The sequence below is a fragment of the Lygodium microphyllum genome, chromosome 14 (assembly GCF_053477565.2).
Source record: "Lygodium microphyllum isolate KBCC chromosome 14, Lygodium_microphyllum_v1.1.10, whole genome shotgun sequence".
Classification (NCBI taxonomy): domain Eukaryota; kingdom Viridiplantae; phylum Streptophyta; class Polypodiopsida; order Schizaeales; family Lygodiaceae; genus Lygodium; species Lygodium microphyllum.
The window spans coordinates 56,547,056-56,571,872 of NC_141148.1; the positions used below are offsets into that span (position 1 = coordinate 56,547,056).

A 24,817-nucleotide genomic window follows, 5' to 3' on the forward strand; every position below is an offset into this window, starting at 1 on the left:
CCATTGTCCAAATCTCTTAGAAGCGATTGCTTAAACATACACTGCAGTCAATAGCATCCTTCTACTATGCAAACAATAAATGTTGGTTTTCTCATTCTTCATTGCATAGATAAGAGCAATATCCTCTAAAAAATTGCAGCATCAAGGTTGCAGCAATAAGGATCAAAGGACCAGCAAGCCCAGCTTCCACTACTGGCAGTACACAAGCCATAATTAACTTCCACATCCCCCATTTTAGTAACCATATCCAAAGTTATCCATAGGATTACCAACAGGTGCAACAACTTCAGGCTCTTTAATGTCTACCACCATTGAATCAGATGTCAAGAAAGGTTTGGAAACTAACCCAGCATGCTCTAGGAAACACCTCACCGCCTTTGTGGGATCAATGGTTCCAGTAGCCATGAGATCTTCATGCTTTCCCGTGGCAACATTGTAGTCAAATTTGAAGTTATCATTTGACATAACTTTCTCAACTGTAGTCAAGTTTTAGCGGACAGCTCAAAGCTCTCTTTACAATATCAGCACAACCTGTTGCTCATGGTTTTCAAGGGTTTCTTTAATAACATTCACCTTGGAAGCAAGGCGGAGAAGCGTACATCTACCACCAACGACAGTGCCTTCTTCAACAGCAGCTTTTGTTGCATTCAAAACATCCTCCACTCTTAACTTTTTCTCTTTCAACTCAATTTCTGTTTGAGCCCCGACCTAAATAATGCCACACGTAGAACTCCGAGCTCTGCATATCAGAAACGGAACGCTACAAAAAGAGAAGGTTGAACACAAAATGTACGTAGGAAATGGAGGCTGGTAAATGGAGATGCAGCTCTCTTTACTGCTGTATCTCTTCCTAGTGAGATCATGCCGCAAGAGCTGCTAGCCATTGCTACAGCATCGTTTTAAATCGCTCTCTTCTGCCTTTTACCAGCAGTATCTTAGCAAAGTGATTCACAATGAAATCAAGCATGATATATACTAAATCGAATGATCAATTGATCACTCATGATCGACGCTGCTTCTGCCTCTGATACTGTCTAAACAAGCCATCAGTGAAGCTCCAGAATACATCAGTCCTGCTTTTGCTTCTAATAGATGCTAATCCAAAACAATCAGTCAAGCTTCATATTGGTCATGCATCAAGGCTGCTTCTGCTTCTAATATAGCCTAATTCAAGCGATTGGTCAATATCCATTCTGATCATACATCAATCCTACTTCAGCTCTGATACCAAATGATAAAACTGCAAGTAGAGGGAGACTAAGGTGAAACAAGCACAAGTTAGGAGCTCAATGTCAACTTCTCCTCCATTATTCTCCAACCATATCTCAAAACAGTCCACGCACTAAAATGGTATCCTTAAAAGATAGATACCCCCAAACTTAAGGACACTTTACATACAACAATATGATAAGGCTTAGACTATGCCTTAGACTTTGGCTTATTTCTCAACAGAGGTTTTGGGTTTTTAATCTTCGTAACAAGTATTTTAGTTTTTTATAATTAGGCAAATAGGAGGAATCATTTCAGTATTTTACTTTTGATTTTTATTGCATTTAGAGTAGGCTAGGACCAATAAATCAAAGGAAAAAACTTTAGGGTTTCTACTATTAAATAGGTACAAATAGGGAGAAAAATAGGAAAATAGAGTGCTTGCAGGTGTTAGAATCTCACAGGGGATGATGAGGTAGATTAAGGCTCAGTCCAACAAGGATTTAAGACCCTAACAGGTAAGGGAGACCTCATTTTCATGTTCTATAGTAGAGAGAGAGAGAGATTGAGAGCTTGTGCAAGACTTGGTGCTTCCAGCAAATCAATCAAAGGCCACAAGAGTTTTTTGCATAGAGATCAAGTGTGTAGAAACCTTTATGTGCATCTAACCTTGGATTTTGGTGAATCTTGCCAGCGTGCGTGGCAAAAAATTGTTGGCGCGAAGTGATTTTCGTTACCACTAGTTACATGCTGGTGGCGGAATTGGACACAATCCGTAGGTGTCCGATTCCTAGAATTGGACACTCGAACACCCTACACCCGTCCGATTCCAAGAATCAACCGATCCGATCGGACCCATCAAATTGGACTCGGACAATCGAACATGCCAATAATCTGACCACTACCATGCGTCCAATCTTGAGGATTGGACACTCGGACCAGACCTTGTCTAATTTTGAAAATTAGACTCTCGGACCACCCTATCCGGTTTTGGAAATCGGACATACTCACAACCAACCTAACCTATCCGATCTCGAACACACCTTGTCAGATTCTTAGAATCGAACATCCCATAATTGGACCATTCAAAATCAGACGATTGTCAAATCGGACGTCCAAATCTTGAAATCGATCATTGCAGAATTGGACACTGCATAATCGGACCCTGCAGAATCAGACCAGATTTTGACACATCAAAATTGACAAATTTAGCTCTTCTAGAATGAAAAAGAGCACAACATATGAAAATTAGACGCTCGGACACCCTACACCCTTTCGATTCCTAGAATTCACCACAAGCCTTACATATACAAATTTAACCTTAGAAACTGCAGCCGAATAGCTAGCCACAATATTGACACTCAAATCAACATATTCGACACACTCAGAGTCGTAGGCTACCCAGCAGACCCCATTTGACCTTGAGTAAGCTGAAGACATAGCACAGACCCTAGAGACCAACAGAAGCGACCAGGAATCGAGCCTAGAGCCCCATTAGGCCGAGTATGTAGAGGAAAGTGCGGAAGCTACAATTGTCACTCTGTATTCACACTCGCATTGTTTTCCAACACTTGAAGTGCACTTTAGAAACATTGAAAGACTGATTTCGCATGGTGCATGGAAGAGAGCACGCACATACACACCGAGTGAGTCGAAAGCTGAGGACTATTTGTAAATAATAAGGAACTCACTCAGACCTAACAATCAAAATAAACCCACTAGTAGAAGAAGACCCTGAGACGTAATCAAGTGATTGAGAACCCCAAGCGTAGGACCAACACCCTTGGAGGAGTAGATCTACCTGACTTGATCAATCTCATCGACAACTTGGTGGAGCATGAGACCGCGAACATGACAAAGTCAAGCATTAACAATGAATGTAATATGAAGAGCTTGACCTAGGAAGTTTCACAACAGAAATTCAGTGGCTAGTTGCTAATTATGATCTACAAACCCAAACAGACCACCACGACAAGATGTTGGAGGATATCATAGCGAACCTCGAAGAGGAGAGGAGACTAGCGTGGGAAGCTTTACAAGGCATAAGGGCCTACAATCAAGAACAACAAGCCAAAAGCTTGCAACAGAATATAGAACTGTGAGAGATTTAGTGAGTGCTAGCCCTAGCAAGCAGAAATAGGACATGCCCTAATGCAAAAAGGGAAAGAGCATTGGAAGGTGATCTCACACTAAGCGGGCTTCTTACGAAGCAACTACTAGACAACTCATCAGCAGAGTAGAGCGCCGCTGCAATGCCAACCTCGTTACTTGCAAGATTAGGAGTCAACCAAGGCTCTAAGAGCCAGTCAAGAATCCTTGTCATGGCTAAGCAAATAGACAAGAACCACTCAAATGATGACCCATATAGCTTCGTAGAGCAATTCGAGCAATTCTGCGAGGCCAACGACCTCATCAATCTTACTCTATGCTCTCGTAAGCTTTCGGTCTATGCTTAAGAGATAAGGCTAGGACCTGGTACACAAGTTTGGATGTTGCTGAGTGAACTGACTTCATCAACCTCAAGAGTCTCTTCATCAAGAGATTCTCTGAGCCTGGGTACTCCAATAACCTTCTAGTGTGGCTGAGGAACATTAAGTAGAAATATAAGGAGGACATCAAAGACTATGTCACCCACGTGCAAAGTCTCTTCAAGAGAATCCCAACTAGTAAACGACCCATCAAAAAACTGTCTCCACAGTCTTCATCAATGGGATATGAAGCGAGGAACTCTACAAGGCCTTGGCAGGAAATTCAAGCCTACAATGAGACGCACTAGCTAGCGAGACAATCAGAGTGAACGACCAGCTCAAAGAGAGAAGCTCCAAGAGCTCAACAAGGGAGAGGAGATTAATGCTATAAACTCTGAGAGAGTTTCAATGTCAAGCAAAAATCAGACCCAAGTTCTAATAATAAAGAAAAGGGCATGGAGGAGCTAGCGGAGATGAAGATGAAGCTAGCCAAATTACAAGAAATGATGAGACGGACAACACGCCCTCATGTCCAATGCGTTTATTGTGGCGGAAACCACCTGCCAACTGAGTGTCAGGACCCAAGGTCCCGACCTTGCGTCAATTGCAGTAGGCAACCACCACAATACCCTGCATTGCAAGCTGCCAAGGAGACTCCCATATGGACAGCCTTACCTAGAGAATAGGCCACAAAACTTTTTCACAAGAGGAGCCCCATTGGCTCTCGCAGCACCTAATGATGCCAGACCATCCATTCCTAGGATGGAGATAAACCCCACATGCATACCTAGACCACCTGGACCCTACATAACCCATCCACCGAGTGACGCTCCAATCCACTATGTGGAGGAGCCGAACAACGAAGAGCCTTATGTGCACCCCTACTTGTCATATGATGAAGAGGGCAATGCAATCCTTATGGATTACCAACATGTACCGGTGATGGCATTAGGAAGGGGTAGAGGCAAAGGCCTAGGAGGGCAAACCCAAGAGTCAATTTCTTGTTGGAATTGCAATCACCCTGGATACATCTCCTCACATTGCCCCGAACGGGAGTAGGCTAATCAAGAAAAGGTCGATCTTAGATGCCCATAGAGTGGAATCGCTCACATGTTTGTTGAATTCCCTAGACAAAGGCCACCCTCTAGTGCGACAAATGAGTCATTTGTACCATTAGGGCTGCTCGGAGTTGAGACATTTAATGGAGAGGACACACCCATCCGTTGCATGTCATGACCCGCACGTAGATAAAGTAGGCTGCCATATCATTGCCTAGACCTAGCAACTTAGATGCAGCCTCAATAGGAAGAAGAAACGTAGACAAAGCAGGCCGACATATCACTGCCTAGACCTAGCAACTTAGATGCAACCTCAATAGGAAGAAGAGACGTAGGCAAAGAAAGAAGAAATATGACGCTAAGGTCATGCTAAAAACTGAGAGTGCCATGACACTACCTGTCGAAAAGAAGGTGACGAACACAAAAGCAGAAACGTCAACTCCAAAGACGGCCGAGAAGGGGAGTGCCAAAGGTCGACGGGGAGTACCCTGACTCGAAGCGCCAACTCAAGGCCATCGAAAAGGTCAAGGAGTGGGTAAAAGAAGCCCAGGAGCACTTGAAAGATAATGTGCCCATATTGGAAGATAAGATCAATGATCTCTCAAGCGTAAGCACACCAACCTCGCCTCCACCACCAAAGTTCGGGGGATATAGCCATACCACAAGTAGTGCCACTTAAATAGAGCCTACATGCTACGGGCCAGCAAACTAGTCGAAGTGATTGAACACCATATTGGAGAATATGGAAATTTTCCATAAGTTTGGGACATGTGTTCAAATCTTTGGATTTGTCATAACTTGAATACTATAACTCCAAATCGAGCGCTCTATAGCTCAATAGATTCCATTTTTCAAGCACTTTCCAATGATAGGTCACATCATATGGACTTGGGAAACTTATGGGCATGTTATCCAGGTGCCACCTTTTTAGTATTCAAAAAACAAGAGTTGGGAGATTCCCAAACTCACTAATATTGTGTTATTGACCAAGAAACGCAGAGTCAGGAGAGAGGCGAGCAGCTAATGACCTCCTCGCCATGCTAGTGACTATCCCAGTGACTCTAAGCCTAGGAGATCTACTTAGGTAGCATCTAACACTATGCAAGAATTGAAGCAATGGGTTGAAGGCCCAATGGAGAAAGGGGCAAGTGATCTACACAATCATAACACAGTAACTCAGATACCTAGCCTGACGCCGCACTCGATACCTAAGTCCTTGCACATCAATGCTTTTTAGGAAGGCACCAAAATGCATGTAGTCTTATCGATCCTAGCTCTAGGAGACACCACAAGAAAGGAAATTGTGGATATGGGAGCAGGATTTAGTGTGCTGAGCCATGCAGTTCTCTAGGACTGAGGTAACCCACCCATTGAGAATGCTAGGTTCAATGTCACCTTAGCCAATGGAATGAAAGTACGACCATTTGGAGTATTAAAGAACTAGCTAGTGAAGATTGCAAGAATCCAATTCTCTATTGACTTTATACTCATGAAGGGAGTGTACTAGGATATCATGTTAGGCCAACCTTAGATGCGCTATCGTGATGTTATGAGGACACAGTGTGAAAAAGTATGGAATGCATCATCATCCGACTTCTTTATTGATCTAGAGAGTCAAGGTGATCTGAGCCATTAGTACTAGTGTGAGTTGTATGGATTATTTGAAAATACTAGATTTTTGGATAATTTTAGCCTATTTTTTATATTATTTATTGTAAAAATTTGAAAAAGTTAGAAAAAAGCTTCTAGATTAGGATGGCATGCAAAAAGCTAGTTGCTTTTTCAGCAAATTAGGGGATTTTCACAAGAAGGACAGATGGACGAAATCACATGTGTTGCGATCATTGTAAACATGCTAAAAACTACAGATTGAACTAAAAGAAGAAGAAGGATTGATCTGGGAGATCTGTGACCAGGCGTCATGGGGTTTTACCCCCCCCCCCCTTTCGGAGTCAACGAAGCCATCAGATTTGGGTTCCGAGCAGCAGAGAAGGAGCTGTAATTTTTATGCACATTTTGTTCTACAAAGAAGCTCCAGGAGATCTAATGCCTGGAGATTTCTTCTCAGTAGTGCGAAGATACAAGGTTCTTTCAATACATATTGATTCAATTCATTATGATATGTCTTTGTAGTGTTTACCACTTGGGTATTCTCTATCTTCTCTTCAACCTCCTATCTCTACTTCCTTCTACTTCTGATCCCCTGTGGATTCGACCTTTTGACAAAAACCCCTCCGACAGCGCAATACACAGGTCATAAAAGAGTGGGGTAATGATCAGATCTTCTTAGGCAATCGAACAAAGGCAGTAAAAGTAGAGATGGATACATGGAAGACTACACTAGTCGACCTAGATTCCATCTCCACCTTGCTAAAGGGTGAGGCGCAAATTAGAAAATCGTATGTGCCACTCACCAAGTATATCCCTTGTCCTAAGGATGAGTGGGATTGGATGCATGTGTTCTCCACAATCGATCTACCATTCTTGTATGGTGAGAAGTACGAGCAAGCCACTAAAGCAATCGATGAGCCTAGTGACACGCCCCTAGCACCAACCTACAGAATGGCAATGAGCTCTCATAGACAACCCAATCTTGTCAAGGTACGACTGGCCACCATCACGAAAATTGAAGATGAAGATGAGGAAGCAATTGCACCCACCTACCTACGCTTGTAAGTGACTACCCAGAAGATACACATCTTTGATGCACTCATTGATGAGGGAGCTGACTATAACATCCTTATGCACAATCCTTGGACCCTCATTGCTCAACCAACACTGTAGCCCACCAGCACCAAACTCAAACCATTTGGAGGGTGTTCCTACTCACTGCTCAAGAAGTGCATAATAACGGTCTCTATCAATACTGAAAACCTACTTGTGATCTTCTATGTGATGCCTAACACTAAGACCGCTGTCAAGCATTTTACTAAAAACTGAAATCCCCTAGTCAAATTGTAGTTAGGTTTGATTTTTGCTAGTTTAGTTGTTGTGTGACAATTTGTTTGTTTTGTTGTTTTGTAATTCGATTTATTGTGTTTGTCTAGCTTAGGATTTGTTTCTGTCATTTTGTTTGATTTGTTGAGTGTGAAACTTGATAGCCTTGGTCGAGTTTGGTATTTTTTTAACAGGATAAAGTTGGAGTTTGCTATTAGCTACCAAACATTGAGGAGCTAGATATGTAATTTTTTTTGTGACTCTTGCACATCACAGGGGATAAAGGGTTCACGAGCACTTCACGTTACACTTATTGATGCACTACACTCGGGGGTCGTCTCCTGTCCTTATCAATATTTCCATGCCATGGGTTGGGATTAAGCACATTTTGCACCATCATTGAGCACTAGCACAGCATGAGGTCCGCTGTAACTATATGTAGTAAATCTTAGATGCACGCGCACATGAGAGAGCACCTGTCATTGAGCACGCATGTTTCTTGCACGCACCATTTGGGATGTTCATCACAAAGTTAAGAACCTCTGGTTGAGAGGGTAAGGTGGTTGGGAGAGTTCGAGGGTCATGAAGGATGCCATCAATTGTGAGAAGGTTTGTTCATATTTGGTCAACATCTTGAGGACCACCATTTTCTAGAGTGATGTGAGATTATGGGCAGGTGGAGCGGAGTATATCATATCTTCTTATGAGAGTTGAGAGGTGAGGATAAGGAATTTTAAATTAATAAGAAGTTTTGTTGCATTTTGCATGACACACGATCACATCTAGATAGGCTAGGCATGATTCTTAAATGCATACATTATTTTGTGTGTAGCATGGATTGATTGATTGCATATCATAGATCAATTGCATTTTTTTATTAAATCATGTATGGTTGAGCACGAAGTTCCTTCCAAATCATATTTCTGCTAGGGTACATTGCATGAAAATAAAATTCCAAGAATGGTTTCACTCCTAGCATTCAAAAAGATGCAACTGCTCAGATTGAAGCAAGAACTTTGGGCACGGGCAAAATCATTACCCTCTCAGAGATTCAAAGGGACCGGCTCACTAGGATTGCTCTAGAGAACGGGTCTGTTACCTTGAAGGGCGACTCAAATCCTAAGTTCAATCAATCTCTCGTTGATGGGATTTACAGAACAAAGCTTCCTGATGCCTCTGATGCTTTATTGAATTGTGAGGGTTTCATGGAGCGTAGATTTATTGCAGTTTCATGGAGATAGGCATTGCGGGATACAGTGGTAATTGAAAAGGTACCAGTGAGACAAGCTGCATTGCAACTTTTACAAGATGTGCTAGAGGGATCAGGTGGTGGGGGATCTACATCAGCCTATTTAGAAGCATTGCGAGCTGTTTTAAGGATTGGAGCTGCTGATAAATCTTCAGTTGTCAGGAGAGCAGCCGCTTGGTTGCCTAAGGGCATGCGCTTTAGCTCGTGGGCCTCGGCATTTGCGTCGACAAGAGAGAAGGAGGGGGAGTGGGGACTAGAGAGTGAGAGAGCACGAGCGAGGGTATAGTCATTCTGCCCATCCATCACCTAAACTTAGCCATTATGAGCAGTTCGCGCCCTGAGATTCAGAGTCGGTGAGCCATGTCAAAAGCACAAGACCAATCCCAGTCTCACAGGAAGATGAAGAAGAAAAAAGTGGAGGTAATGATGGATTACGTGCCCCAAAGGAAGGTTTTCGTGTCCTCTTGTAGGCTATTTCCGTCCGGGTTTGATCCAAAGAAGCGGAAGATTTAACTCAGGAAATGCAGAGCTGAGGTTGAGCAGGAGCGTAGATTACGACTCAGTGCAGAAGAGGATTCAAAAAGATTGACAGAACTTAAGGACCAGGTTGGAAAGGAAAGAGAATATCGGACTGGCCTCAAAGAAGCCTCACTAAGAAGAAAAGCAGAACTTGAAGAAAGGAATGAGCTCACGAAGGAAAAGGAGAAGGCTAAAGAAGAAGCGAAGAAAAAGACGCAATTACACTGCACAGAAGAGAGAGTGTGAGTTAGAGATTCATTTTCCAAAGACATGAACCATTTCACGAGCCAAAAAAAAACACGTCAAGAAAAGCATGGAGTTTTTTATAGGCTTCACAGGCTATTTTATAAAGTTTAAACTTTTGAAGTTTAAAAAAAATAGTGTATCTTAGCGTGTTAACGTTTCACCTTGTAAAAAAGCCTAAGGCTTTTTGGGAAAGCAAAAGCATGATACAACGTAAGGAAGGATGTCAAAAAACTATAAAAGGAGAGGAGAGTGGAGAGTTAGGGGCCCCCTTCCCTTGTATCTACTTGTCATCTTGTGAGAGATGTGAGAGGAGGGTCGCATGCGAGAGATCTTCGGACGTGTTATTGTGGAAAAGGAAGAAGTTAGACTTTGTGGTGCCAAGCTTCAGATCGAGGCTATCAAGGTATGAGAATATAATTTATTTGGTTGTTGTCAAAATTTTGGATATTTTCTTTGTGAGTTGTCTTGTGTGGTTGTGAGTTTCGTCGAATATTTAAATTTTCCAAGTTGAGTTGCGCATTCGACAAGGTCAAATATTTTAGCTGGCACTCTTTTACATCTTGTTATCGGGTTGTGAGAGAGGTTAGTTCTCGTTCACTGCTCGCGTAACATCTCTTTTTTGGTGCCCCCACTAAGGAGTGCCAAAATTTTTACTTTGTTCAAGATTTGTGGATTGTTTACTTGTTTTTAATCATTTTTAAATGGCTAGTTCTTTTCCTGAATTTTATGGTAAAAAAGGAGAGGATCCTCAGCGATTCCTCGAGAAATTAGAGCTTGGATGTATTATCCAGCGAATAAATGACTCGGCACTGAAACTCCAAATTCTGAAATTTCAATTGTTAGATGAAGGTCGTAACTAGTTTGAAGATTATGAAAAGACCCTTAGACTAAGAAATCCTCCTGTTTCTATGGAATATGAAGCAACTAAACAAGCGTTTCTTGACCGTTTTAAAGAAACTGAGACTTCAAATTACCTTTGGAGAAAAATAGAAACATGCCAAAAGAGAGAAGACCAGACCATAGAAATTTTTGCCATAGAGTACGTTAGACTTTGGGATCGTTGGAATGTATCTTTAGGCCCAGGAGAGAGAGCCCCGGAAATGTTAAAAATTAAAAATTTCATTGAAAATTTACAAGGAGATGTGAGGACAAAATTGAAAATTAAAGAACCTAGTACTTTTGATGAAGCTGTAATGATTGCTATAGAAAAAGAGAGAAAATTTAAAAAAGAGAGTCATTTAGAACACCTATAGAAAATAGAGACCAAACTTGGCAAAGGGAGGAACAGAATTATCAAGTTTTAGCTAGACAAAATGTTGAGATATCGAGCTCCACTCGTGATATACCAGGGTGACTGTTGTGCATTTATGTCACCGACTTGTTAGCTGCAGATGCAGTTGGTACACCGCCCATGAATAATAGCTAGCTAGATAACAGCTATCCTTATCTATTCTAGTTCGTGGCTCAGTTAGTATGCCACCTTGGTTAGTTGAGTTTGGTTTGAGACCCATATATAGGGTTCTTCTATTTCTCTGTACTAGAGTTCTTTTGGCTTACACAACTAAGAAGAGGAAAATTGTTTTCAGCCTCCACCTTTGTGTGTATTCCCCCATTGTGTAAGTGAGAAAGCTACAAGTGAGACTCCTTCCTTCTCTCCCACAATCTTGACATAGTATGAGAGCCTGGTTCGTGGTAAGGAGCTCAAGAAAGCAAACCAAGTTCACGGCGTTCTGGTAAGAGGACTAGTGTTGCTTTCATTTTTCGAGTTTGGGAGCAAGTCTCTACAGGTAGCATAGCCGAAAAGTGCAAGAGTGCATTGTCTCAGATTGAGATGCCCTTCACGGTGTAGCAAGAGGGCAGTATATGTTGCGGGACGGGGCTTTAGCCCTTGGTTACCCTGTTTTTTTTATTCGAGGCCATTTCAAGGCCTGTTTTGGAGGCAGAAGTTTTCCGCACGCACTCAAGAAAAGGCCCTGTTTTTTGCTGTGCAACCATTGTTCTACAGGTCAGTGAAAAGCTACCATACAAATTGCATCGTATGCCTGTGCGCAGAGACATTGGGAGTTACAAAATCATCCTTGTTGCCTGTTGATGCAAAATCGTCACTAGGAAGTGACTGTGTGGTCAAATACCACTTTGGTCAGTTTTGCAGATTTGCCCTTATGAGGCTGAAGCTGTGTTTTTTGCAGTGACAAAATTTTTTGGAATATTCTGTAATGCCGTTTGATTCTCTTTCACAGATTGTCACTGAAAAGCTTGACAAGAACAACTTCCAAGCATGGAAGTTTAGAATGACGAATTTCCTTATGGAAAAAGGATATTGGGAATTCGTTGCAGGGAACGAAGAAGAACCAGTTCTTCCTAATGTTCCCAATCAACAACAAATGCAGGCATTTAAAGGATGGCATGAGAGAGCCAGAAAAGTTATGTACTGGCTATCTATCAGTATTTCAGACTCTATGATTGTGCATATTCAGGATGCAAGTACGCCAAAGGAGGCATGGGATACTTTGTCAAAAATGTATAGCACAAATATGCAAGCCATGAAAATGCAGCTCAAGCAAGAGTTGCACAATGTGCAAAGAGAAAGTATGAGCATCAATGACTACCACATGAAGGTGAAGAATATTGCAGATGCACTTGCTTCCATTGGGTCGCCAATGGAAGATGATGATTTAGTTTCTGTGACCTTGAATGGTCTAGGAAAGGATTATGCACAGTTCCGAACATCGATTTCCGTCCGTGAAAGATTTCCTGATTTTGAGGAGTTGATTGCTCTTCTAATTTCTGAGGAATAGAGAAATGGTGGTGCATCTTCTTCGGGAGGAACTTCAAAAGAAGCTGTCTTCTACTCAAATGCTGGAAGAGGTAGAGGAAGAGGTAGAGGAGGCCGATCTGGAGGCCATGGTAGAAATCAAAATATGTAGCAAACTCAAGAAAACCAGTCCTATGGAGGAGGACGTCGTAACTCTAGAGGCATGGGGAGCCAAAGAGGTTGTGGTGGATGGCAAAAATGTCAAAATGCAAACAACAATGTTGAATGCTACTACTGTGGTAAAATGGGTCATATGGCTAAAGACTGCTATAAAAAGCAGAATGACATCATGAATGAAAAATTGCAACAAGGTAATTATGCATCTTCTAGTAGACAGGGTGATGACAGAAATGAGCATTTGTTTATGGTGCAGCACATGACCAATTCTGTGACAAGTGCAGAAGAAAGCAACGATGTGTGGTATGTTGACTCAGGTGCATCAAACCACATGACAAGCCATGCAGAATGGATGCAAGATGCAAGGAAAATTGAAAAACCTGGATTTGTGGAGACTGGTGATGATACTGCACATCCTATTGTGTAGATTGGAAATATTCCTTTGTCTATGCAGGATGGGAAAAAGAAATACATGTCGGATGTATTTCATGTCCCGAATATCACCAAGAACCAGTTTCTGTTGGTCAAATGGTTGAGCAGGGCTTGTAGGTCAGATTTAATTCTCGTGGCTGCTTTGTTGAGGATATGAAAAATAAAGGTCGCTTGATAGCAAAAGGAAAGAAGAAGGACAGAATATTTACGTTGGATGCAGACATGCCTGAATTGAGTGCAGCAATGTTTGCACATGGGACCGGTGTAGTTGCAGATATTGATATCTGGCATAAACACATTGGTCATGTTAATGTACATCGACTTAAATCAATGCAAGCCCAAAATATTGTTGCAGGATTGCCTAAATTCAAGGTTGCAGAAATGCATAAGGTATGTGAAGCCTGTCAATTTGGAAAACAGGCGAGGAAACCATTTCCTAGACATGTTCAAGAGAGTAAGAAGCCATTGGAATTAATCCACTCTGATGTGTGGACTACTAAAGCTGCATCTATTGGAGGCTGTCATTATTTTATCACTTTTATTGATGACTATTCAAAAAAGTTTGGGTGTATTTTATGAAAAAGAAAAATGAAGTGTTTGGGAATTTCAAAACTCTTAAAGCTATGGTTGAAAAAGAAATAGGCCTGCAAATAAAATGCCTAAGGTCAGGTGGAGGGGGAGAGTACCTCTCAAATGAGTTTGCAAGGTTCCTACAGGAGCATGGCATAAAGCAGCAATATTCATGCAGTCATACCCCACAACAAAATGGAATTGCAAAAAGGAAAAACATGCATATTAGAGAGGTATCTCATGCCATGCTCAACGAAAAAGACTTGCTAGATTTTTACTGGGCTGAAGCAGTTGCTACAGCAGTCTACATAATGAACAGGACTCCCACTACAGCAATACATGGGATGACTCCAGAGGAGAGGTATACTGGTAGGAAACCAGATATTTCTCATTTGAAGATTTTTGGTTGCATTGCCTATGTTCATATGCTAGATGAGTTGAGATCCAAGTTGGTTCCAAAAGTTGAGAAGTGCATCTTTATTGGTTATTCTCTGCAAGGCAGAAAGGGTATAGATGCTATAACTTTTCTACTCATAAGTTTACAGTGAGCAGAGATGTTTTTTATGAGATGAGTAGCTGGTATAAACCAGTAAATGTGATTGATGATGTAGATGCACAAAATGGTAATGCTGCATAGAATTCACATCAGCAGTCACAAAATATTAGTGGACCTGGAATGTCCTCTAGCAGTGGTTCACATTCTTCGCCATGGACAGGCAGATTGAGATCAGGAGAATCTCCTCAAAACAATGCAGATAGTGGTATGCAGGTTTCACGAAGAGAAGGTAGATCAGCCCATGTTTGATGTGAATGCAGGTCACTCTTATGTGGATGGTGAATCCAGTGGCTCAGAACAGAGCATTGATGATGAGTTGGGTATTCCTTCTATTGTTACACCTGGAGTAAGGAAGACCAGGGATGTTTTGAGAGCACCTGGGAGTGAACCTACTTTGCACAGGTCTATCAAATCTAGGTATCCTGTGGATAGGCTAAAATATGATGGATTTACAGCCATTCACTATGTCTATATGGTCAAAGTGATACAGGAACTAGAACCCACTTCTTTTGAGCAAGCCATGGGAAAAGAAAAATGGGAGAAAGCCATTGATGAAAAAATGGATGCCTTGGAAGCAAATGCTACATGGGAATTGGTACCTTTGCCTAAAGATAAGAATGCAATTGATTGTAAGTGGGTTTATAAGGTGAAACACAATGCAGATGGTTCTGTGAATAGATACAAGGCAAGATTAGTAGTCAAGGGGTATGCACAAACATATGGCATTGATTATGAAGAAACATTCACTCCGGTTGCAAGGATAGCAACCGTAAGAGCAGTCATTGCTATGGCTACATCAAAGGGATGGTCTTTACATCATATGGATGTAAAGAATGCATTCTTGCATGGTGATTTGTAAGAAGAGGTCTATATGGAGCAGCCACTAGGTTATGTGCATGTTGTTCATCCTGAGTTTGTTTGTAGGTTGAAGAGAGCCTTGTACGGCTTGAAGCAAGCACCTAGAGCATGGTCTGACAAGATAGGATAGTATCTTGTCACTATTGGCTTTCAGATTTCCAAGGCAGATTTCTCACTTTATGTGAGAAAAACAGAGAAATGTATTATGCTACTGGTCATTTATGTTGATAATTTGATTATGACAGGTGATAGTGATGAAGATATCCTTCATGTGAAAATGCTATTGAAGTAGAAGTTTGAGATGAATTTATTGATCTAGTTTATGTCAGCACAGAGGATCAGGTAGCTGACATATTCATGAAGGCATTGGGCGCAGAGAAGCTGCGCAAGTTCAGAGACCTGCTTGGTGTGCAGGAATTGGGATTGAGCTTGAGGGGGAGTGTTGAGATATCGAGCTCCACTCGTGATATGCCAGGGTGACCATTGTGCATTTATGTCACCGACTTGTTAGCTACAGATGCGGTTGGTACATCGCCCATGAATAATAGCTAGATGATAGCTATCCTTATCTATTCTAGTTCGTGGCTCAGTTAGTATGCCACCTTGCTTAGTTGAGTTTGGTTTGAGACCCATATATAGGGTTCTTCTATTTCTCTGTACTAGAGTTCTTTTTGGCTTACACAACTAAGAAGAGGAAAACTATTTTCAGCCTCCACCTTTGTGTGTATTCTCCCATTGTGTAAGTGAGAAAGCTACAAGTGAGACTCCTTCCTTCTCTCCCACAATCTTGACACAAAATACTCAACTAGCACCAGAAGTTGAAGATCAATTCTCTGGACAAATGCAAAACATGAGGCTAGGAGCATTGAGAGGTCGACCCTTAGGAAGAGGTAATGGAGGACTAATAGGACAACCAAATCAAGAAAATTTGAGAGGGGGAAGAGGAGGAAATGGTAGAGGATATTTTCGTAGACCAATGATAACTTGTTATTCATGTGGAGAGATAGGTCATATAAGTACAAACTGTCCATATCCACCTAGGGCAAGGAGGGATATGTATCCTTTACCTCAAAATTTGCCGAACAGACAGAATGATTTGGGGATAGAAATAAAAAATGATTCTACTTCTCAAGAATCTAAGTTAAAGGAGGAAGAGAAAGGAAAAAGTGCCATAAATTGTATTCTTTTAGAAAATCAAAAAAAAGAAGAAAATAAAACTATTGATGTTATGCATGCAATTAAAAGAAGAAGAGATGCTGAGAGAGATGAACCTGATACTAGTAAGGCTGGTGAGGAAAGAGGGAGAAAAACAAAGAGAGGAGAAAAGAAAGAGAGAAAAGAAGAAAATAGAACAAGAGAACCTAGAAAACATTATCATACTACTGATATTCCTTTGGGAGAAGGAGAAAGTGACTATGATCTAAAGAAAGATATGATGGGTAGAAAAGCTGATATATATTTTGCTCAGTTGATGGAGTTGTGCCCTAGGATGAGAGGACAATGGAAGAAATTAGTACATCCGAAAGGGAGAGAAAGGAAGAAAGGTACTGTAAGAGTTTTGAGTGTAGAGGAGTTACCGGATATTTGTCGTGTAGTAGATGCTTGGTACAAAAACCAAAATATAGGAGAGGCATATATAGATGGAGGAGCACAAGTCAGTGTGATTACCCAAGCATGTGTAGAACAGTTTGGACTTCCAATAGTGGTAGGATCCGGTTTTAGAATTAGGCTTGCAAATCATGCTAAAGTGAAATGCATAGGAATAATTCAAAATCTTGAGATCGAGGTTTATGGAGTTGCCATGAAAATTACTTGTCATGTTATGCCAGCAGGGTTAGGAGTGTTTCCGCTTATTCTGGGTGAACCCTGGCTTAGGAAAGCAAGAGCAATACAAGACTGGGGGAAAGTAATATTAACAATTTATGACCGTAGAGGAGTAGCAAAGAAGTTTGATATGGCCTCGAGAGAGGAATTAGTGAATGAGGATACTAGCGAGGAAGAAGAAGAGGAAAGTGATAGTACAGAAGAAGAAGATGAAACTGAGGAGGGTAGTTCAGAAAGTGATTCAGATCTAGAAATTTCATCTATAATAATTTAAAAAAATAATTTAAAAAAGAAGGGAATATCTCTAGGAAATAGAATAAGGTCAATAACTCATATAGAACCATCAACAGTTACAAGGGTATCAAGAAACAAAAAAAGTCCTAATTTAAATCTTCCTTCTAAAGAAAAAGGACTCTTGTTCCTGTTAAAAGATGAAGAATCAACTTCAGAAGAAGAATATTCAAAAAAAGTCCAAAACATAAATGTTAAAACCAAAGGAAATAAAAAAAATGGGTTTTTTAAAGATGATGAAGAAGAAAAATTAGAGGAATTAGAAAAATTAACGGAATCACCACAAGTTTCAACAAAAAAAAGAGAGTTTCTGGAAAAAATGTTAAGTCAAGATTTGACGGATGGAGAAAGAAAACAATATCATTCACTTATAAATAAATATCGCAACCTTTTTGCAACTTCATACTTAGAAATCAGAGGAATGAAAGGGGAAGGGCAAAAATTAGAATTGAAAGAAGATGCCAAGCCAGTATGTCAAAAGTTAAAACCCCTAACTTCAGAACAAATATCAGTTTTGAAAGAAGAAGTAGATAAATTGTTGCAGGCCGGGTTTATTTATCCTATAGAAGATTCAGAATGCGTAAACACAATAGTTATAGCATCAAAGAAAACGAGAGATTGGAGAATTTGTGTTAATTATAAGCCTCTAAATGCCGTCACAAAAAGGGATCATTATCCACTGCCATTCGTAGAAGAAATCTTAGATTCAATCACAAGTTTTGAAAGGTATAGTGTTTGTGATGGATATTCTGGATATTTTCAATTACCCATTGCTCCAGAAGATCAAAAGAAAACGACTTTCATAACACCATGGGGTTGTTTTTTCTATAGAGTTTTACCTTTTGGACTTAGTAATGGACCATCTTGGTATCAAGGGAGGATAAATAGAGTGCTAGCACCTTACCTAGGAAAGTTTGTTAGAGACTTCATTGATGATATTTGTGTCCATAGTACAAGATTAGAACATTGTGAAAAACTTGGGAAAGTATTCGAAAGATTGGATAGTTACGGTTGTCAACTCAATCCAAAAAAATGTAAAATAGCTCAACCAAAAGTGAAACTTCTTGGTCATATAGTTTCAGAAAATGGAATAGAACCTAATCCTAAAAAGTAGAAGCCCTAGTAACCTTAGTATCACCTGTAGATACCAAAGAACTTATGACATTCATTCATAAGGTAAGATATCTATCAAGATTCATTCCTTTGGCATCTCAGTTACTCTATCCATTACAGATGGTAGCCAAGAAGGATCCTTTAGAGTGGACTAAAGAGGCTGAAGAAGTGTTTCAACAAGGAAACTGTGAGTCATGCATCATCAGTTCAAGCACCTGATTGGGAAAAGGAGTTTTTTGTGAATCCTTCAGTTGGGGAAGATGCTATCGGAGCAATTCTAATGCAACAAGGAAGGAATTCTAGATATATGAGACCTATCTATTTCGCAAGTCGAGTGAAGTTGCAAATAGAAAAAACATAGATAGAAATAGAGCTGGTAATGTTAAGTGTAATATTTGCTTGTAGAAAGTTTAGGAGATATTTACAACCAAAATCCTTTACTATTTTAACAAGCTATATAGTATTACCATAGTTGGTGAATAACTCAAACTTATCAAGAATACTAATGAAATGGATAGTTGAACTAGAAGAATTTCAATATAAATTCCAGGTTGAGGGTTCAACTAGGGCTACAATAGCAGACCTTTTAACCTATAGAGGAAGTTCTTTTTTACTTAAAGGAAATTTTGGAGAAAAAGAAGAAGAAAAACCAGAAATAGAAAACTCATTCTTGATTTATTTTGATGGATCATATCGTAAGGCACACCAAGCATCTTCAGGAGGAATAGTGGTTTATGATCCTCAAGGAAATGTAATAAAAAAAGAAACAGTTAAACTTGAGGCAACAAGTAATAATGAAGCTGAGTATGCAACCTTACAAGCAGCCATTATGCTTTGTCGAAGAATGGGAATTCGAAGGTTGAGAATTAGAGGTGATGAATTACTGTTAGTAAAGCAAATACTCGGAGTTTGGCAGATCAAAAATCCCAAATTGAAGAGGTTGTGTAATAGAATTCGAAGAGATCTAAAGCAGTTTGAAGCCTGGAGTTTGAAACATATCTCCAAGGAAGAAAATCAAGAAGCTCACAATGCAGCCCAATTAGCAATTTGTCAAGTGTTTGTAATGAAAGCAGATCTTCCTCTCTATAGGGGAAGAGAAGCCCTAGACCTGGAAGAAGAATTTTTGTTAACAGGAAAAGTACCTTCAAGTATTCAAAAAAACAAAAAGTATGGGTTTTTAAGAAGAACTGGAAGATATAAAATGGTGAACGATGTGGATTTAATTTTAAGAAGAGTACCCTGGAAAGAAGAAATATATCACATTTTAGAAACAAATCATGAGGGGGCTTCTGGGGGACATTATTCTTATAAAATAACTTTACAAAAGATTTTAACTGAAGGATATATGTCGCCAAGCATTCAAAAAGATGTTAATCATTGGTGCAAATCCTGTCATGAATGTCAAAGAATGAGTAAGAGGATATTGAAACCAAAAACAAGAAAAACAATTCTTGCATATGACATTTTTGAAAAATGGGGAATTGATGCAATTGGTCCATTACCCCATACTTCACGAGGAAAAATATATATTTTGATAGCCGTTGATTATCTTTCTCGATGGGGGCAGAAGCTAAGGCTGTAAAAAGACATCAGAGCCATAGATGTGGGAAAATTTATTTATGAATATATATGTTGTAAATTTGGAACACCTTTAGAGATATTGTCAGATAGAGGACCAGGTTTTAAGGGAGAATTAATATACTATCTTTGTGAGAAAATGAAAATAACAAAAAGATTTGCTTCACCATACTATCCTCAATGTAATGGTCTCAACGAGCGATTTAACGGGGAGTTAATAAGAATGCTATCTAAAATGACAAAGGATCGTCCACAAACATGGGATATTGAATTGCCAAATGCATCGTGGGCTTATCGTTTAGCAAGAAAAGAAAGTACAAGCTATTCTCCTTTTAAACTAGTCTATGGAAAGGAAGCCTTATTATCTATAGAGGTAGAAATACCGGCTTTAAGGATGATTGAAAAGTTGACTGAAGGAGAGGAAAAAATTTATTTCACAGAAATGTTGATACAAATACAATAAGCACAATTAAATAGACAGGAAGTGTGTGATCAATATGAAAAAAGTCAAAAAAAATTACAAGAGATTGATAAAAAAATGAAAAACAAAAATATAAAAAAAGGGGATTTAGTTTTGAGATATAATAGTAAATTGGATCATACTTTTCAAAAGAAATTCCAAACAAAATGGGAAGGACCATTCAGGGTTTCTAAAGTTTTTAAAAATGGAACTTATGCATTAGAAAATTTGGATGGAAACCCACATAAGCAGAGGATAAATGGATATAGATTAAAGAAATACATATCAAGGTTAATGAAAATACAAATAGAGGAGTGGTCAGAACAACAATTTCAACAAAAGAATGAGGAAACTGAATGGATGATAGATGTTGCATCATTATATGAAAGTAACTGCTGCACATGAATGTTTGTAGACTAGGGGGAGGGCTAAATATGTCAAGCATTTTTCTAAAAACTGAAATCCCCTAGTCAAATTGTAGTTAGGTTTGATTTTTGCTAGTTTAGTTGTTGTGTGACAGTTTGTTTTGTTGTTTTGTAATTCGATTTAATGTGTTTGTCTAGCTTAGGATTTGTTTCTGTCATTTTGTTTGATTTGTTGAGTGTGAGACTTGATAGCCTTGGTCGAATTTGGTATTTTTTTAACAGGATAAAGTTGGAGTTTGCTATTAGCTACCGAACATTGAGGAGCTAGATATGTATTTTTTTTGTGACTCTTGCATATCACAGGGGATAAAGGGCTCACGAGCACTTCACGTTGCACTTATTAATGCACTGCACTCGGGGGTCGTCTCCTGTCCTTATCAAATATTTCCATGCCATGGGTTGGGATTAAGCACATTTTGCACCAGTAAATCTTAGATGCACGTGCACATGAGAGAGCACCTGTCATTGAGCACGCACGTTTCTTGCACGCACCATTTGGGATGTTCATCACAAAGTTAGGAACCTCTGGTTGAGAGGGTAAGGTGGTTGGGAGAGTTCGAGGGTCGTGAAGGATGCCATCAATTGTGAGAAGGTTTGTTCACATTTGGTCAACATCTTGAGGACCACCATTTTCTAGAGTGATGCGAGATTATGGGCGGGTGGAGCGGAGTATATCATATCTTCTTATGAGAGTTGAGAGGTGAGGATAAGGAATTTTAAATTAATAAGAAGTTTTGTTGCATTTTGCATGACACACGATCACATCTAGATAGGCTAGGCACGATTCTTCAATGCATACATTATTTTGTGTGTAGCATGGATTGATTGATTGCATATCATAGATCAATTGCATTTTTTTATTAAATCATGTATGGTTGAGCATGAAGTTCCTTCCAAATCATATTTTTGCTAGGGCACATTGCATGAAAATAAAATTCCAAGAATGGTTTCGCTCCTAGCATTCAGAAAGATGCAGCTGCTCAAATTGAAGCAAGAATTTTGGGCACGGGCAAAATCATTACCCTCTCAGAGATTCAAAGGGACCGGCTCACTAGGATTGCTCTAGAGAACTGGTCTGTTACCTTGAAGGGCGACTCAAATCCTAAGTTCAATCAATCTTTCGTTGATGGGATTTACAGAACAGAGCTTCCTAATGCCTCTAATGCTTTATTGAACTGTGAGCGTTTCATGGAGCGTAGATTTATTGCAATTTTATGAAGGATTTGAAATCAATGATCACACAAGCTGCTCTCTAGCCCGATCTCAACTGTGATTCACATTAACGGTGATTTAAATCACAATCTGATGGTGGGTCATGGTGATCGTGGAACAGGGCCCGTTGTTCATTACAGCTCAAGATTGCTGGGAGAGAAGGAGCCCTTCTTTGTTTCCATAAGCTTTGGATATGCTTTCTCCCTCTCTGGATGAATGAATGATTTTCCATGGCTGTGGTGGTGGTGATGGTGCCCCACTTAGTTGCAATCACGGACACACAATCCTGCTTCTCTTTCTAACAGCAAGTTACCTGCGAATCAAGGATTTGACATTGCCATGAAAACAATTATGTGCCTCCCTCCTCTTTCATTTGGCCATCACAAGTGGCTTTAGCAGAAGAGGCTTTGTGCTTTTCATTCCATGGACATCTGGTGGCTTGGTGACAGGATTCACAGCTTTTGTGGGCACCAGGGAGTTGGCAGGTGTGGAAATTTAGATAGGCAGGCAAAAACAAAAGAGGTGGACCAGGCTTAGGAGCAGGAGGGCTTGAGAATTGTGCGGCTCTTTGTGTTAAGGCACTGGAGGATCCTTCTCATTCTGTAAGAGATGCATATGCTGCAGCTTTAGGATCTTTGCTTGCTCTCGGCCTAAATCCAGATGCCCAGATATAACCATGGGGGAAGTCACAGGGAATGCATCTGACTTATGGCCATAGTGATATGGAGTTACAAAACTATGCCTTACAGGCAATGGGAATGCTGACTTTCAACTCCAAGTCGCAAATAGATGCTCACTCTCAGGCATGTGTACTCTACATTCTTCGTGTAGGTGTTGTGGAACAGATGAGTGAGGCAACACAGAAGGAGTTTTTAGTTCTTCTGCCAAAGCAGCTTTCTGTAGATCGGATACAATCTCTTCCATGCTGGTTGTCATCTTAAGGACTATATCACATCTTCTGGGCATACTTGGAGAGGTACCATCTACTGCTCGAGAGGCTCTTGAGAATTGTTTAGTGATGGCTCTCAATTTCAACAATGGCGGTGCATGTAGAGACTGCATTGACAATCCGAGCACTTGCGGAAGTGGATTCTTCACGTGCAAATAGCATGATGTCATTTGGTGTTACAATTTTAAGGGCATTGCGAGAGATAGTGGTAATTGAAAAGGTACCAGTGAGACAAGCTGCATTGCAACTTTTACAAGATGTGCTAGAGGGATCAGGTGGTGGGGGATCTACATCAGCCTATTTAGAAGCATTGCGAGATGTTTTAAGGATTGGAGCTGCTGATAAATCTGCAGTTGTCAGGACAGCAGCTGCGCTGGTTGCCTGAGGGCATGCGCTTTAGCTCGTGGGCCTCGGCACCTGCGTCGGCAAGAGAGAAGGAGGGGGAGTGGGGACTAGAGAGGGAGAGAGCACGAGCGAGGGTATAGCCAGTCTGCCCATCCATCACCTAAACTTAGCCATTATGAGCAGTTCGCGCCCTGAGATTCAGAGTCGGTGAGCCATGTCAAAAGCGCAAGACCAATCCCAGTCTCACAGGAAGATGAAGAAGAAAAAAGTGGAGGTAATGATGGATTACGTGCCCCAAAGGAAGGTTTTCGTGTCCTCTTGTAGTCTATTTCCGTCCGGGTTCGATCCAGAGAAGCGGAAGATTTAACTCAGGAAATGGCAGAGCTGAGGTTGAGCAGGAGCGTAGATTACGACTCAGTGCAGAAGAGGATTCAAAAAGATTGACCAGGTTGGAAAGGAAAAAGAATATCGGACTGGCCTCGAGGAAGCCTCACTAAGAAGAAAAGCAGAACTTGAAGAAAGGAATGAGCTCACGGAGGAAAAGGAGAACGCTAAAGAAGAAGCGAAGAAAAAGACGCAATTACACTGCACAGGAGAGAGAGAGTGTGAGTTAGAGATTCATTTTCCAAAGACATGAACCATTTCACGAGCCAAAAAAAAACACGTCAAGAAAAGCATGGAGTTTTTTTATTAGCTTCACAAGCTATTTTATAAAGCTTAAACTTTTGAAGTTTAAAAAAAATAGTGTGCCTTAGCGTGTTAACGTTTCACCTTGTAAAAAAGCCTAAGGCTTTTTGGGAAAGCAAAAGCATGATACAACATAAGGGAGCATGTCAAAAAACTATAAAAGGAGAGGAGAGTGGAGAGTTAGGGGCCCCCTTCCCTTGTATCTACTTGTCATCTTGTGAGAGATGTGAGAGGAGGGTCGCATGCGAGAGATCTTTGGATGTGTTATTGTGAAAAAGGAAGAAGTTAGACTTTGTGGTGCCAAGCTTCAGATCGAGGCTATCAAGGTATGAGAATATCATTTATTTGGTTGTTGTCAAAATTTTGGATATTTTCTTTGTGAGTTGTCTTGTGTGGTTGTGGGTTTCGTCGAATATTTAAATTTTCCAAGTTGAGTTGTGCATTCAACAAGGTCAAATATTTTATCCAGCACTCTTTTACATATTGTTATCGGGTTGTGAGAGAGGTTAGTTCTCATTCACCGCTCGCGTAACACCGCTAGTAAGGAATCACTGCAAGGACGTACATTCAAGAAACAAGCACACTGCAATGTTGACTATTACTCACAACGCATTCACCTTGCCATTGGCAATGTTTGGATAGTTGTGGCTTTCAGCAAGGGCTGCGTGACTCGATTATAATCCACAAAGCCATCGGTAGAGAAACCCACCATCAAGCCTAAGGAGGGGGGTTGTGATTCGTCACCACCCACCAAACCTCAGCACCAGTAAAGAGCCGACCACAAAGCTAAAACCCCTGAACGGAAACTCAAATGGGTGTCAAAATTCCCACGACCCTTGCCTAGGAGCACCCAACCACCACTGACTTGCAAGGCTAGGAACCTTCCCTCGAAACCTAAG

General features: G+C 40.5%; 1 pseudogene; it reads right to left on the reverse strand.

Annotated features, from left to right (window-relative positions):
- Window positions 1–234: 234 nt before the first annotated feature.
- Window positions 235–884, reverse strand: LOC148025616 (ruBisCO large subunit-binding protein subunit beta, chloroplastic pseudogene; annotated as a pseudogene).
- Between the last annotated feature and the right edge of the window lie 23,933 nt (window positions 885–24,817).